Below are 17,811 nucleotides of genomic sequence, written 5' to 3' on the forward strand. Positions count from 1 at the left end.
AAACATGTTCTTATGGGTGTCTACCAAGTATGTTCAAATAAAAGCCCTGGGGTCAAAACTGGCCCCGCCCGGGGGGGGGGGGGGTCATTGATTTTCCTTATTTGTGTACAGCAAAAACTTAAAAATCTTCTTTGGAAAAACCCAAATAGCTAGAGTTTAGATATTAAGCATGAAACATCTTTAAGAAAATATCTACAATGTTTGTTAAAATAAACGCCCGGGGGTCAAAACTGGCCCTGCCCCAGGGGTGACATTGTTTTTAACTATATGTGTATAGTAAAAACTTTAAAAATCTTCTTTTAAAAATGCCAATGAGCTAGAACTTAGATGTTTAGCATGAAACATCTTCTTATGGGTGTCTACCAAGTCTGTTCAAATAAACAAATAAAAGCCCTTGGGTAAAAATTGGCCCGGGGGTGGGGGCCTATATACAGGTGAGCGACCTCAGGGCCATCATGGCCCTCTTGTTTTTCTTTGCTGATAAAATGAACCGTTGCATGTATGTGTCTAGTCTCAATATTTCGACGGCTTTTATAATCTGATATTTCATAGATGTCTGTCTTAAGATATATGCGAGGATTGAGAAGGAATAAGTTCAAAATCAGGAATATCTTGGTCATGATCATTACCTGTAGCATTTTCAAAAGCTTTTTCAATTTCTGACTCAGTCATATTATCAATAATTGAATTTAATGAATAATTAGTTATATTTATATCAATTTCTTGTTGTGCTTCCATTTTCTTTGCAGAAGACAAAAATTAGTTGTTGTGGGATAGAAGTAAAAATAAAAATTCAACTCATTTTTAGCTCACCTTGCACAAAGTCTGTCCACATTTTATTCAAACGACATCTTCTACAATACCACTAGGCCAATATTAATGAAACTTGGCAGGAATACTCTTTGTATGAAGCTCTATCAAGATTGTTCAAAGAATGCCATTCCATGCTAAACTCTGGTTGCTATGGCAACTAAAAGAAAAAACTTAAAATTCTTATACTTCAAAATGGAAAGGGCTAGAGCTTAGATATTTCTCACAAGGCTTTAGCTTGTTAGTTTTTACAAAGTATATCCAAATTATGGTCTAGAGTTGAAAATTTGTCCCTGTTTTGGGAGTTAAATGGGTTTTTTATTGCAAGGTTATATAGACTTTCTTTGAAGCGATAAATTGAGATAGTGTATCTTGTATTTTTTGTCTCAACAGACATTGTTATGAAGATTTTTCTGTTAAAGCATAAGAAAAATGAAAAGTTTGTTGAATGTGAATATTAATTCAAAACAGAGTCAATCAGAATAGCACAAATTTGAGAGCTACAGTGAAGTTGAATTCCCCATTCAATAATGGATTCTTCCATTAATTTCGTAACACATCAGAAAGGAAGACTGTGTCATTTCCGAAATACAATGTGTAAAATATTTCGGTTCTTGACAATGACTTGCACATTTTATTGCGTAAGATATTGCACAAAGAAACGAAAGTGAACAAAAAATGTTGTTTTTTTCCACAAAAATTAGTTGATTAAGATAAAAGTTTAATTTACATTACGGATATTATTTTTTGTATCCTTCTGGTCTGCGGGAAAAATCATATATTTTAACATCGTCTACACCGGTCTTACTGACGAACGAATTACGTCATAATATTTCATTCTGAGAACAAACAAACGATTCAAATCATTAAATAATGCATACCAATCAGTCCTTAAAAAGTTTTGCCTCAGAAAACATCTGTATCAATCTGACCTCGAGTTGAGATTATAAATAGAACTAAACGGTGGTACCACTAAGATATGCAACGGAGATTTTTTGGCGCCACGGACGCAACGGGCGCAACAGAGTGCAAAGTTTAAAATGTGGCGATAAAATACGATTAGCAATGCATTGTTTAAATTTATATTAGTATGTGCTGAATAGAATAATATTTTGAATTTATAGAAATCATCTAAAAACAATATTTTCTATATTATAAGCATTGTATAACTATATATAATGTTGTAATACCACTCATATCTCCGTTGCGCAAACATTCATTGGCGCAACGGAGATTTATTTTTTTTCAAAACTAGCAAACAAAATACTTTTAATTGAATTTGCATTAGTATATACTAAATAAAGTCATATGATGATATTACAGAATCAATGTTAAGGTGACAACAGACACTTTCCGTGGAACTCATATCAATGTCATTTTAACCATATTATTTTAGTAATAATTGTTATTTATTTGAATCTTTGTGCATTAAATGTTGTTCACCATTATAAAAAATCAAAGGGCTGCAAGCTCTGTGGAATTTTCTGATCTTTGCAATCTAAATCATACTGACTATCTGTATGTATTTTCCTATATCAGTTTATTTTTATATACTATAATTCATCTTACGCAGCGACTTCTATAACAGTTTGAGATTGATACATATGGAATTTTGCATGACTAGAGTTGCATCAAAAATCATTTTTTATGACAGCCACACTTTATCCTTGCATATTGTGGCTACTTCCTTAAAAAAGACACTTCAAAAAAAAAAGTTGCCTCGACTAGGATTTGAACATTAGGCCTCTCACACCCTAAACGAGCCCGATACGAGCGCGATACCCCTGCACCACGGTGAAGTAATACGTAATATGTAGCCTGAATAAAAACAAATACATTGTAATTCTAAATTGAGAATTTCCATTTCGTGTTTGTAATCCTTATCAATTTCGAGGTATTTTGTTCACGATAAACCTGTTTAACACTGATAAAAATAATTTAGCGAAAATCTTCTCGCCAAAACAGTCCGTCATGTATATATTCCACTACTCGGCAGTGTACTACGCCCTGGAGTATTCAGTAATTGACATAGCTAAAAATAGCATTTTCATTGATTAAAATGATATTCATCCGCGAAATTTGTGATTGTAACCTCATATTTCTATTGACTAATCTGAACTTCCAATGCACTGTAATTCGTTAAATGCGTACATTAAAAATTATTCTGTCTTTTAAATTGCTGGTATTTAAGCAGTTTTGAGTGAGAACTACTTTGCGTTGTTAGGTCTGTTAGGAAATTTTGTGTTAGACCGTGGAAGTTAACTCTGTATTTACTGATCTTGCGATCAGAAAATACAAAAACATATTTGAAAAAATGCCTTTGTAAATGATTGATTTTGAATAAAAATCATAAAATTTTAAATTGTCATATCAAAGTCATTTTTTTTTTCTCTCGGACCCCTATGTTTCACGCTAAATAATTGCATAATACACAAATATAGCACCAGAGAGGGTCACAAGTTGCGGTAACATACTCTAACAACATTTTATGACCCAGTGACATCTGACCAATTAAAGAGCTGCAGATAAATATCAGTTAATAGCAAAAATTTCTTTAAATCTTAATATGATTTACTGTCCGTCTGGTATCTGTTGCACATGTCACGTGACTATCTGTAAAATTTGAGGCACTCGGTGGGGGGGGGGGGAAATGGAACGCATTTGCGCACCGCTAGCGGGGTAGTTAATTGCAGCGTTTTACATCTCTTTGAAATTTTAGGGGTCCAGTGGATGCACAGCCTAGAAAAGTAGGGGTCCAGGCCAGAATTTTAGGGGTCAAAAATTATATTCACTATAAAAGACTATGAAGACCACTCTATTTTGCTTAAAATCATTTATTTACCCTGTAAGAAATATGCATGTATATTGTACTGTTTTCATAAGAGGTATATGATTTCAATATCTTTTCTATAAAAAAAAAAAAATCTCTGTTGCGTCCGTTGCGCCAAAAATCTCCGTTGCGTATTTTAGTGGTACCCCTAAACCGGAAGTACATGTGACGAAACGAAACGTCCGCCATGACGTTCAAGAAAATTGAGAAATTTTGTAACATTAACTCGTATTTCATAACAAAGAAGTGAAGATGAATACAATTATCGGTGTGCTTCGTTGAAACAGGTATTTTGTTAACTATTTGTGAAGTATTAAGGCATGACATTCAGTATTTATGTAAATATCAGCTCCCGGCGTCCCGTGTTATGATTTATAAAATGGAAGTGGCTAGCCGTACGGGCCCGTACGGCTAGCCAAAAGTTCTAGCCGTACGTGAGTCACGTACGACTAGCCAGGACACACTGTATTGGATAGCCGTACGGCACTTTTCAAAAATATATGGAAGGCGATATGAATATGTTAATTATGACTTTAAGCGAGGATTTTAGTCAAGAATGTTTACTTTTTAGAGATAAATCGACGTGTTGGCTACAGTACAGTAAAGAATTTACTGTCATCTCAAGACGTCGAGAAAAAATAGCGTTTGGTTGCAGTTAAATAACATCAATTGAAATAGTTTACAAAATTTTGATAATAATCCTTTTTTGTTTCATTAAGTTTAATTTTTAAATTGAAAAACAAAAAAACAACAAAAAAAAAAACACCGAAAATAATTGTTGTTGGGCTCTAATAATTGCGTCAATTACCACGGTATAGAAGTTTGTCCATCGTCCATCATTAAGAAAAGTTTGCATTATTAAATTATTTTTCCTTTTCACCGTTTTTTTTTAATATTCTTTTTATTTATTTACTTATTCCCCTCCGATCATTATTTATTCGATCCATGTGCTTAATTAACAGATTTAACAATTCATCTTTCATACAAATCATAAGCATGAAAATTAAGGACGTTATAACATGCAACTTTGACACTTAATTTTATTAAGAATGATTATACAACGCTTACTCGTATTCATTTTTGTGTGCAAAATTGCGGAGCATCTTTATTAAAGTGAACACACTAGGACAAATGCAGAGATTTGATTAAAATCGTTGTTTAAAGACACGAAATAACATATGCATTTTCGACTTCCATATAATTTTGAAAAGTGCCGTACGGCTAGCTAATACAGTGTGTCCAGGCTAGTCGTACGTGACTCACGTACGGCTAGAACTTTTGGCTAGCCGTACGGGCCCGTACGGCTAGCCACTTCCTTATAAAATTATAGAGTGGTTGGACCAATGCTCGGCGCATACCAACCCTTAGGAAAAGGAAAGGCATTTAACTTGTAGTTATATTGCAGTTATTTAGCAGTTTTTTCAAATAAATGCCTTTTTTACAATTTTTTGCCCTTCATCTTAATTTGTAGGATTCCATTTAAACAGCAGTTCTTAAAAAACTGGTAAAAACTTGTTGTTAAAAAACTTGTGTCCAGCATTTTTTACCAGTTTTTCAACATTTAAAAATAAATGGTGATGTTAATCAATACTTACATTACCATTTTTTACAAGTTATTTTCTTGAACCATTTTTTTAAGCTAAAAGATTGTGACAGAAGCTGCAGTTTTTACAAGTTTTATTTAAATGCTTTTAGGAAAATATAATTCATGCACACTAATATTCACTTAATACCTTGTAGTGCATCATAGCAATATTGTATGTGTACAACTCACCGGTGTGGGGTGTAAATTTACTTTCAAACTGAGTCATGCCGTCCAGAGGCAGCAAAAGAAATCACATGAACAAACCCTGTCGTCTTCTCTTTTTTTTTTTAAAACTCATGAGCCAGATAGTTTGTCTGTACAATGTGAAGGTTGTAGTTTACAATGCCTGCGACAGAGTTGAAACTCAGACACTAGCTGTTGTATTTTATAAATTATACTGCTTGCGGTAACGTAAATGGCAAATAGACTCTTGTGCAGATTTTTTCACGTGTCAAATTTGTGCATTTCCAAATTTTCACGAGTCAAAACCCGAATCTCCGCCTGAATTAAAGTAGGCCTATATGTGGCAGGTCATATTTATGCTGACGGAAATTAACGATGATAACTTAGTCTTTACTTAACCAGCGAACCTTTACGATTATACTCGAGCAATTTCCGTATATTTACGCTAAACGAGACGAGCATAATTTCATGACGTATTTAATACGTATACTGATGACGTAGCAACACAATTGTTTTGGAAACTACTGTAGCTTTGTATGAAATTCAAGCGCTTGTTGGCTAAAATAATAGATTTGTGAAATAAAATTCAACGATATAAATTGAAATTATTCAGTCATTGTATTGACGGCAAAAACAACGGAACTACACGAAATTTTGCGAATCAAGCACATGTTACTGACGTAGTACACAGGTTTTATTACGTAGAACACAGGTTTATTGTGCGCGCAATATTCAAAGACGGCAGACACTTCGTCTCATATCGACAGTGAACTGATATCGTCTCCCCAATAAAGACATACAACGAGGAAGGTGAAATAGCCCAAGCAAATTATCAGAAGAAGACCTTCAAAGCTGCAATCGGTGAAATTCACTGTGAGTATTATCATAAATGCACTGTTTTTTTCCCAAACAGAGACGGCGTGTTTATGACCTCTAGAAAAAAATGAAGAGTCTAGAGATTATTTTAATGACCTTTCTTCACGCCTAAAAGCATTATTTTGTAACAATTTGCCGACTGTAACAATAGAAATAATAATTGTATTTCCAGCTTATTCCTAGTTACAGTTAAGATACTTAAACCTTACTGGAAAAAATGCGTAAACGGACATTTGTCACATATTTTCGCGACCTGTTTTCATTTATTTCTTTGTTGAACAGGAAAGATATAATAATAATAAATAAAAAACAAAGCATCGTTAAATATGGCTGTGCTTCCCTGCAGGAAATTATTTGCTTATGCCCTTTAAAAATATTGAAATTTAAAATATTGTTTTGAAAAATGCATGGCTAGAAAGTTTTTTTTACACCCAGACAGTGCAATACACTAGTATGCAGACAGTTCACTACCTTAGCAATTTTGAACTTGTATTAGAAAAAAAAGTTTTTCATAAAGAAACAATATTTTCATATGACCATTAATTTATGTAGATCTAGTTATATATATATTTTCCAGGAACGATGGTTAGGAAACTACCCGCCTATATGACTGAAATACTGTTGAAAAAGGCGTAAAATGAAACAAACAAACAAACATATATATATTTAGAACAAGATCAACAAGAAAAGATGATGTTCAATAAGCCTACATCATGTCTGTATTTTAAAATAACACATTACTGACAGACTGTATTTTTAAATCACAATAAGATACCTCCAAAAATTTATTTGAAACAGAAATCATGTTTTCTGTTTGTTTTTGATTTATGTGTGTGTTTGTGTGTGATTTAATCTCTAGATTTCTGTGCATGTATAGGAATTATTGGACCACTAAAAAAGTTGTCTAGGCCACCAAAATGTATCGGTCATTCAGTGGTCCAAGTGACAGCCTAGCTAAAATGGTTTGTCTTTGACACTGTCTAAGCCTATACTAGAGAATCTGAATACTGGTCCATTAAAATAAATCCCACATGATGATTTGCAAAGAACAAAAATAGCACAAACAGTGTCATACTTTAAGCACTAACCTGAATACATTGCCTCTCAGTCATTGAATTTAAGATTTTTGAATATACTCGTCCGAATTCCAGTTTTGAATTTATTCTACTATATATTTAGGTCTTTAAAATTTACACTGGTCATGGGCCACCGGGCCAGTGCTAAATTCGATGACTGTAATCTGTTATTGTATTAGGGGGCAGGACATGAAGTGGTTGAACACGCTTGAACAAGATATTTTTGTGGCCCCACTTTAGTGGCGGCATTTAGATTTACCCTTGTCCGTCCGTTCTCTTTTGTGTCACACTTAACTCAAAAAGTATTTGACTTAGAGTCTTGACTTAGTAAAATTTTGCAATTTTCAACTTGTGTCGCATGTAACTCAAAAAGGAATATTGATCAGCATGTATAGTTGTGCACCTGGGTATTTTCGTTTGGATTTTTTTAGTATTTTTAGAGTTATTGCCCTTGACTTAGTAAAAATTTTGCAATTTTCAACTTGTGTCGCATGTAACTCAAAATGGGTTTGACATAGAGTCATGAAACTTTGCAGGAATGTTGATCAGCATGTGAAGTTGTGCACTGGATATTTTTCGTGTGGATTTATTTTATTTTTTTAGAGTTATTGACCTTGACTTAGAAAAATTTTTGCAATTTTCAACTTGTTGCATGTAAATCAAAAAGGATTTGACATAGAGTCATTAAACCTTAAGGGAAGGTCGGTCAGCATATGTAGTTGTGCACCTTGGGTTCCGCTTGTGGATTTATCCCGTATTTGTAGAGTTATTTCCCTTGACTTCGTAAAAACCGTTTCATTATGTTATGTTATTTGTTCCTTCAGTGCTTGAGTTAGAATCAACCAACTTTACAGAAATAATGATCAACATCACTAAATTACAGGAATAACAATGATAATAAATAATAATAAAAAAAATGCACAGTATATTTTCATTAGTTTTGCTTTTTTTGGTGAACTTCAAAACTTACCTATGTGAATATAAATGAGCATAAAAACCGCCCTGGATTTTCACTTATCAAATTTCAAAATATGTACATGACCAGTTTATAACTTCAATAGCTTTGTTTAACCAAAAGCTTCAAATCTGAGGCCCAGAACAGAGTGTGTCATAAACACGTCCTTCATGAATGGCCATTTAAAAAGAAATCAAATAACATACAAACCCACTTACCTGAAAAAAAATATGTGAGAGTTTTGTAAATATTTAAGACACAGAAACCATTTTGTCAAGTTTGCAATGATTTTACTTGCTTGAACCAAGTGTGCATCCACTTCACGTCCTGCCAAGTGATTTGTATTTATTTCGTTTTCAAATATCTTGGTATATTTCCATATGTAGAGAAATGTATTTGTTTGATTTCAGATAAGAATTGGTACCACAAGGCCACAAAGGGAGGAGTTCAACTAATTTGTGGATGATGTTCAAAGCTGAGGAGAGTGAGAGCTTAAATCTATAAAACGGGTCAAAAACTTTTGATAAAGAAACTGTCATAAATTCTTCAGGTAATTGAAAGAGGGCAAGTTGTACAAAAATGCCATGGAGCTAAATAAACATGGAGAAGAAAACTGTGATGTCACACAGTTAAATTCAGTATTGGCAGAATTGTGTTCTTATAAGTTATCATATGTTGCGGGATTTTCAGAGATTTGATGCATCCTGGGTAAAAATAGCCAAAACACCGTCATATTGGATTCCCGGAGGAAGATGAAACATTTTTTTTGCTTAAATAGAAAGCAATAGTTATTTATTGTAATAGGTACTATACACACTTTCTATACAAATATTTCTCTGATGAAAATCTATGTCGGGGTATGTAAACAATAATTCATGGATATCGTCCAAGTTTAACGAGAGTGCGAAAATTGGAGACTATCGAGAAAACCCAATTATCACCAAAGCCTGCAAAGGATTGTGGGTCTAAATCTGACTATTATCTATTTTTAGAGCTTCCTATCTGTTGTATATATATATATATCTGTGAAAATGCAAAGAAGTCGTTGGATTACCAAAGATCAACATTTCATTTGATTACCAGAGATTATCAATTCAGTGGATTACTGCGATTCTCAGTTTTTGAAAGATTTGATGACAAGAAAATTATTAAACCGGCAAAAATTGGATCTTACAGCAAGGATTTACTCATTTCAGAAGACAGCAATAGAAAATGTAGGAGTTGCATGTAATACTGGAGGTTTCTTTCGTCATGTTTTGTACTGTTTAAGTGACGTTTCTTAGACTGTTTAAGTGATGTCCCTCATTCAATCAGTTAAGAAAATGATGAAAGCAAATTAAAATCTAGGAGTGACCTAGTCAAGTATTATAATGTTTTAACTTTTAGTGCTAAATTCAAAGAGATGTCACATGTTACACTGTTTTAAAAAAAGGAATCTTAAGTCAAGTGTTTATTGCCAAAGCTCATTGCATTCCAGTAACTACAATGATATATATCTAAAGAAGTGTGTCTTAACAATACAAAAACAATTAAACTGTAAGGAAAATACTTTTGTTTCATATGCAATCATGCTTTTTATTAAATTTAATAGTTTGCTTATGACTGATGTTGAACTGCTTGTCATTTAACTGGATTTAAAAGTGCACATTTTAGTTCACATCAGTACAATGTGCTTATGTGAAGTAATGTGATTGCCCTGTGTCCAATGGCATCTTGTATTGTCAGCAATTTCTTGTAATGATATCTTCTACAAAACTGATTATTTGATTTTAATCGTAATGATCCTTTGGGGGCCCTAGTAACAGTAATTCAGCTGTGGTCCAGTCATACCCAGTTGCTAGAAATTTCAGTACAATGCAATCCTAGGCTATTCCAGCCATTCCTTAGATCATGGAAATACCAGGAACGTCTGGGATATCCAAGTTCTTTGAAATGCCAAGGAATTACTAGAAAAAATGTTCCAAATACCGTGGGCAGGTCATTCTCAGTCATTCCTAAGATTGTAAAAATACAGGAGTTACTGTATTATCATAGGTCTTTGAAATGCCTTGAAATGCCTGGGATTGACTAGAAAAATGTTCCAAATACCGTGGGCAGGTCATTCTCAGTAATTAGGATTTTCCAGTACAAGTCGATCTAAGGCATTCCTGGTTTCAAATTTTTTTTCTAGTTATTACCAGTAGTTTTCAGTCGTTCCAATTACCGCCAGCCAGTAACTGGAAATTCCTCAGATTTCCTTGCATTTCCTAGGAATTATCCCTGTAAATATTCCTGGGATTTCCCACTAAAATCCTAGTAAAATCCTGGTAAATTACCAGTAATTTCTGCAAGGGTGTTATCCAATCTTTTAATGCTTTTAAAAATGTAAGCACTATTTGGTGTAACGTCTTGTAGGCGTTACAAGAATTATGTGGTGTTTTTCAACATTTTGACCATTTTAGAAAGAGAAATACTATGATTTCTTTTTCGTTTTTGTTCATAACAATGTCATTGGATAAGATTTTTGTACTTAACATTTTTGCTCATTACAAACGCATATATGGCCTTTAATCTCAAAGTTCAAAAGATCCAGAGGCTTATTGTGAGATTTTTGACAGTTCAATATGTCTGTTGTTCGTCTTAGCAATTTCTAATGTTAAATACATTAAAAAGTGTCCAAAACTTTAAGTCCACACAGTAATCAAACTGGTTGCCTAATGAAACTAAAAGGGCAATGCTTTTGAGTTCATGAAAAGTTAGGGGATTTGGTGATTTGTAAGAAATCTATGTACATACATATGTGTCAATGTAATAGAAATTCCATGTACATGTACAATTATTTTCAGATGTGAACAGTTGTTAACAGTATTATATTAGCTCAAATAAATGCAACAGTTTTTTGAAAGTTTTTTTGCAGTTATTTATGAGGTCATATAAAGGCTTCAGTAGTTTTTTGAAAGTTTTTTTAATGATGTCATATAAATGGTTGAAAATGCAAACACAATTTTTTGGCAGTTATTTATGAGGTCATATAAATGGTTGGAAATGCTATCTCCATATTTGGAGGCAGTTTTATGATGTCATCTCATTTACATATTTCGGCTGATTTCAATGCTTTTTCAATGCTAAATAACTGCATTTTAAATGCATTTTAACTGCATTTTAAATGCTTTCTACATAATCACATTTGTCAAGGAAAACTGCTTAATAAATGGTTAAAACTGGTCAGAAAAACAATGCTAAATAACTGCAAGTTAAATGCCTTTCCTTTTCCTAAGGGAATGCTCGGCGTAAAAAATTTTTTTTTAGAATATCTGAAAATGTCTCGAGTTATCTCTGATTTAGGTCACTGGTGCTTTTATTTACGTCTTTCACCATTTTGTGGTTCACTGCTGGTAAAGTCACGTGAATATGCTAATTTAGCAGACGAACAATCGTATGTAATCCCCAACATATAAAATATTAAAATCTTTTAACACTAGAGTTCTGGGGCTGTAAAATTTAAACTAAAAGTTGGTTACTTGTAAATGTATGAACCTTATTTGGTTGTTACAAATTATTCAATATGTTTTCATCATAAGATATAAAAGAGATTTTATTCGAAAAACAATCCTGCATCATGTACAGTGAGTTTGCCAATAGCGAATCATAGGCAATAACGGATCAGTCAGTAATTTAACGAAATACTCGTCTAACAGTTTTGAGCTTAAAAATGTTTTTACCTAACAGGCATGCGCATTAGGATGTTAGCTACTTGACAGCGGACAAAAAATGTAAACATCCGTGTAATTGATATCAGATTCACTAAGATGCTTAACCAAGCGTTTCCGTTTCTCGTGAAATTTAGCGCCGTTGACAACGCATATTTGAAATTGTTGCCTTATTTATCATAAAAGCTCGAAAGATATTGGATCAAAGCTGGTAGATATTTGATGCCCAATATGTTAACTACCTGCAACACCAACCGTTTAAAAAAACTTGAGGAATTATTTTGATAGCGCTATTCAAATGAATTGCACCGAGTTATCCAAAAGCGGATCATGTAATTTTATAGGAAGGGACCGCCTCAAAGTTATCCAACCTGTAATAGAAAATATTTTTTAAAGAAAATTTTTTACTTAAATTACATATTTTTGAAGCTGTTGCTACTGTTTTATAACAATTAATTGTGACATAGAAGTTCATATCCATTTGTCTGCACAATCAGAATTATTATTACATTGCCTTTGATGAATGATAGTCAGAATTGCTTTACACTAGTACATGTATTTTGTTATGATTTTGTTCGTTTTATTGCAGATTTTTCTAAGGAGTAAAGCAGTATATGTTGAAAATTTTGTTTGTTATTCTTTTATTTAGTATATCCTAATCATACTGACGACATAGAAGAACATGAAAATTTCTAGGTATTGCACTTTTAGCTTTTGTTTCACAACAACAACAACACACTAAGGTTACAGTTACTTTGATCAAGTTTTACATAGAAGGTGTTTTAATGAGCTGCTTTGTCCCTTGTTATCCTGGAAAAAAATTAATATGCATTAAATGTCAACCATTTGTCTTGTGGTTGTTGCCTATGTTGCCTACACAAATCATTGAGAGCAGTTATCTAGTTAACCATTATTATAATCATAACATTACTATGTTAACCACAATCATTCAGTTGCCTCCTGAATTCTTTACTTAGTGGTACCCTTTACACTCTGATATTCAGGGGTGACATGTATTTGTGCAATATTTTCCTTGTTCAAGACGAATTTGACAGAAAATTCGTGTTTTGAGACAATCCCCCATTCGTATGTCACGTGATCCGCTAATGGCTGATTTGACCTGTTATTGGCATGTTTACTAGATGTTTGAAAAAGGTAAATACACCATGATGCATTCAGAATACAAATTCACAAGAAGTATACAGTAAAAGAGGAATAAAAATACTTCAAATCTACTAATTTTATTTAAGAAATTAAAAATCATTCGTTCATAAACACTAAAAGTTTCACTAGTGATCCGTTATTGGCCAACTCACTGTAGTATTGTACACCGATCTATGGTACAATTTCACGCAAACCACTCTTGTTTATCCGGACTATCTATAGCTCCAGCCATGCACATCATTATGTGATTAGTGAATTTTACACAATGGCTATTTAAAACAATATCATCGGTCTTGAAAATTGACATATAACATTGAGGTTTGTTGACGTTGATTTGAATTTGCCATATAAAATATAGTATTTTTACGCCGAGCATTGGTCCACCCACTCTACATGTACGCATGTGTTATTGACCTCAATAAATGTAAGTGAAAATGGAACAATAATTATGGTAATTATCCATGGTGCTAGTAATCACAGTATATAAACGATTTGTACCCCAACCGGATCTTGTGATCAGTTCAGTACAAACAGGCGGGGTGACCAATAAAGAATTTTAAGACGGCTTGCATTTAAATTCTGTGACGGTATGTAAACATTTGAAAAAGTTTTCTTTGGTTATAGATACATCTATAACCAACTTCTTTAAATTTATGCGCACAAAACGCTTTGCTCTTCGCTTCGTGTTTTGTTTATGTCAACACACGCCGATTACACAAGCAGTTTTATGCCTAAAATTGTTTTATTTCACTATAACTCATATCTGAATCTTAACTTTATTGTCTTACCTCGTCTTACCGCACAGACACTTGTGTGGATATCTTTGAATATTGATAAAAACATAGTAAATAATAGAGGCGAACATTTTGATAACTGTACCTTGCTAAAACAGTTTTAATGATCTGTACCCTACATGTGTTTTCACTGAACCATAACTTGAGAGTCACTTTTGATGATTTTATTAGTCCCCTACCGGTTTACCGGAGGGGACTTTAGGTTTACCCTCCGTCCGTCTGTCCGTCCGTCCGTCCACAAAACTGGATCCCGCGATAACGCAAAAAGTACTGAAAATATTTAAATGAAACTTGATATATGGATAGATGGCAGTATGGAGATTATGCACGTCTTTTTCTTTTCTTCCTATGTTGAAAATTCTGGTTGCTATGGCAACAAATAGACTGAAAATATGGCAAATTTTACACATAACCTGGATCCCGCGATACCGCAAAAAATACTGAAAATATTTTTATGAAATTTGATACATGGATAGATAGTAGTATGGAGATTATGCACGTCTTTTTCTTTTTTCCTATGCTGAAAATTCTGGTTGCTATGGCAACAAATAGACGGAAAATATGGCAAATTTTACACATAACCTGGATCCAGCGATAACGCAAAAAGTACTGAAAATATTTTTATGAAACTTGACATATGGGTAGATGGCCGTATGGAAATTATGCATATTCTTTTCTTATCTTCCTGTATTGAAAATTCTGGTTGCTATGGCAACAAATAGACTGAATATTAAGATTTCTGATTCTTGTTTTTAAGTTTTTTCACCATAAGTTCTTTATTTCTTAATGTATTTTCTTCAAACTTTAAATATAAGTTGCTAGTCATCAACCACATCATATGTGACAAAATTTACAACTCTAGCACAAAATTTATCAGAATTACCTCCCTTGAACTTAAAATTTTCATGAAAAAAACATTGTTTTTTTTTAATAACTTCTTTTTTTCTGAACTTATCTACTTCATATAAATGTTTGCTTTTATCACTCAACATTTGTGAGTGTTCAATACTCTAGCAAGACTATTTCCAGAATTATGCCCCTTTTGAACTTAGACTTTTTTTGAGAAATTAGTAATTTTTATTCCAACTTCTTCAATCATGATAGGATTTTCTTCAAACTCCCACATCATAATAATATAACAAGGTTTATAAATCTAGCATCCATATTTCCAGAATTATCTCTTCCTTAAACTTTTAATTTTTCCTATTCGTTCTTTTAACTTTCATTTATTTCAAATTCAAAATAAACATTAAATATTCATACCTTCATTACTAATTGTTCTTTGTTACACTCACATCATGTATGACATTGTTATCTCCTTTTTTTAAATTTTGCTTTTAAAAATGTTATATTTTGATAACAGGGATGTTTAAAAAATAACTTTAGAGTGTCCTTCAGTCCGTCTGTCTGTCTGTCTGTACATAAAAACTGTTCACTGTGATCACTTTTAAAGAACTTTTTCAACAAATTTACTTAAAATAGAAACATAAGTGAATGGCCCTTCAGAATGTTGCTTTGGCTCTTACCGGTAGGGGACTTATGGATTGCTTGCAATACTATGATACTTGCTTGTTGTTTTTGTCTTATGTTCCAAATTATATCTAGCAGAATATTAAGTTATTGTGTCACAAGACCATGACACATCTTTAAGTTCTATATAAGTAACTAATACTGCACATGAATGGACCTTCTTCATGTTTTCACTTTCCATGGAAATACCAGCATGAAGAAGCTGGTAATACGAATTAGAAAGAAAATTATTTCTTGACAGGAATTATCAACTAACAAATCTTATATTCATTTACCTTTCATTTTTCTTTGAAAAGATATAAAGCTAAGATATAACATAATTAAAATATAAACATTTCTACTATAAAGTTCAACGGCATTGTTGTTCGTTTTGACGTGACCATTATAATAACGTCACACCTCGAAAGATCATCACAGGATTTTTTGGCAGATTACTTATTTCATCATGTTGAAAGCTTTACACCTACCGTTGATTTTCATTATGCTGTTTGAAACACGGTTTTATATTCTCATAAATGCCTTGAATTTCTATTTTTTTCACATGCGCGACCAGGATCACTCTTAATAAATAATTTTAAGGAGTTTTCTGCATATTGTTAAATGTCTAAAAGGTAGTTTTCACTCTTGCAAGTTTATTTCAACTTACATACATGTATTTTTAGATAGTTTACAGCCTTGCCAGTGTCTAAGACAACCTGTTAGTTTTCTTTTCACACAACTTGAAAAGTTTATCATTGGCTAATCATAAGTGATCTTAAGTCAAGAGATATATATAAGTCCAGTTCCTATCTATAAATTGCCATATACATGTATTTCAGGTGGATTTGGATGAATCATTTGTAGTTGAGAGACTTGACAGTAGCTTTCGTGTTACAAACATCCCCCTGAAAACACAACTTAAATGTAGGAGCTGTGGAATAAGTTGACACCAAGTTAATTGTTTAAACTTAAACTTTGTCATCTTTACTATAAACGTATCTTTTGTCGATGTGTGAAAATCTTTAACAGGCATTTTGATTTTTTGACATTTCTTGATTGGAGATTATTCTTCAAGTCCTTCTTGTCTTGAAACTTTTACTGTTTTTGTAATATAATTTGATTTTAAAGTCCTTTTTTTCAGTTCTTTTGGAATAACTCTAAAGTCTTTGGATTATGATTTTAATGTTTCTGTTATTGTTGTCAAACTGAGAAATTGTTACTTTAAGCTTTTGTTCTTTATATTTCAAAATTGTGAACAAAAGTGTTTCCGAATTTTTTTTTGAAGAGAAAGGTGGCAATGAAGACAACTGAATTCTTCCATTTTGCCTGTCAATAAACAAATAAATACGTTAAATGATAAACGTTTTCTCCTTTAAATCTTTAAAAATACTAACAAGTCAGGGTACAGATAAAATTCGTAAACTCACAAGTAGGGTTCACAATCACCAGGAAGTAACGTTCAGTTTACGGAATTGACCTCCTTGGTTAAACTCTTATTTTAATATTCAAAATACAGCAATATTGTTTGGAGATGACTAAATTATCATTTGTTATTGATTATTTTAGTTGGTCGATATCACAAATCAATGTTTAACTAAATAAACCTTTAAATAAGACGGATTTTTGTTCGTGTTCAGTGTTGATCACCTGAAGGCAGTTTGTGAGTTTCGATTATTTTTTAGCTTTAATGCTAACATTTATATTTTGCATAACTTAAACGTTTAATAAAGTTTCTATTCTACGATATAAATAAAGATTTACTAACCTAACGTCCATAAGCATCAATATAAATACCAATATATTAAATAAGTCAAGCGTCAGAAAATGGCTGACACTGACATCTTCTCACAAGATCCGGTTGGGGTTCAAATCGTTTAAATACTGTGGTAATACTTAATTATCTTTATCATATTGTTAACTAAGCAAGAAAATTATGTAATTTTAAAATAACCTAACCTAGCAATATAATCAATTTAAACTTGAAAATCTTCTCAACAGAAATTTTTGAATTCATTTTTGAAACATGAAAATGGTTCATGTAGAAAAATAAGAGAAGAAAAAACTGAATTGACAAATGAAAATTTTGGTCAAACAGTCTGCCACGTGAAATTCTGACCTTCCTGAGATCCCTGCTGTTTGTTGTTGTTGTTGTTTTTTTATGCCTTAGGGCATAATAGTAATTGAACCATCCGTCGTCTGTCCATACCAGGTTAACAAAATTTTTGTAACATCACAGCCTCATGAGTCATGTTATTTGGTATACAAATGCAACCCGGCCATTTTTGTGTCTCCTCTATGGAGTAGTGACAACATATAGGGATCACTTGTCTGTCTGTCTGT

At 32.6% G+C, this 17,811-nt stretch overlaps 1 long non-coding RNA gene across 1 annotated transcript in view; it reads left to right on the top strand.

The window, feature by feature from the left end:
• The first annotated feature begins 3,809 nt into the window (after positions 1 to 3,809).
• LOC132747053 (uncharacterized) overlaps positions 3,810 to 17,811 on the top strand; it is a 30,527-nt gene continuing 16,525 nt past the window's right edge. The window contains exon 1 of the long non-coding RNA XR_009628073.1: positions 3,810 to 3,927. This is a non-coding gene — a long non-coding RNA (uncharacterized LOC132747053). The remainder of the gene's footprint in view (positions 3,928 to 17,811) is intronic.

Source organism: Ruditapes philippinarum, unplaced genomic scaffold (genome assembly GCF_026571515.1).
Source record: "Ruditapes philippinarum isolate M1 unplaced genomic scaffold, ASM2657151v2 ctg896_1_1_1_1, whole genome shotgun sequence".
Classification (NCBI taxonomy): domain Eukaryota; kingdom Metazoa; phylum Mollusca; class Bivalvia; order Venerida; family Veneridae; genus Ruditapes; species Ruditapes philippinarum.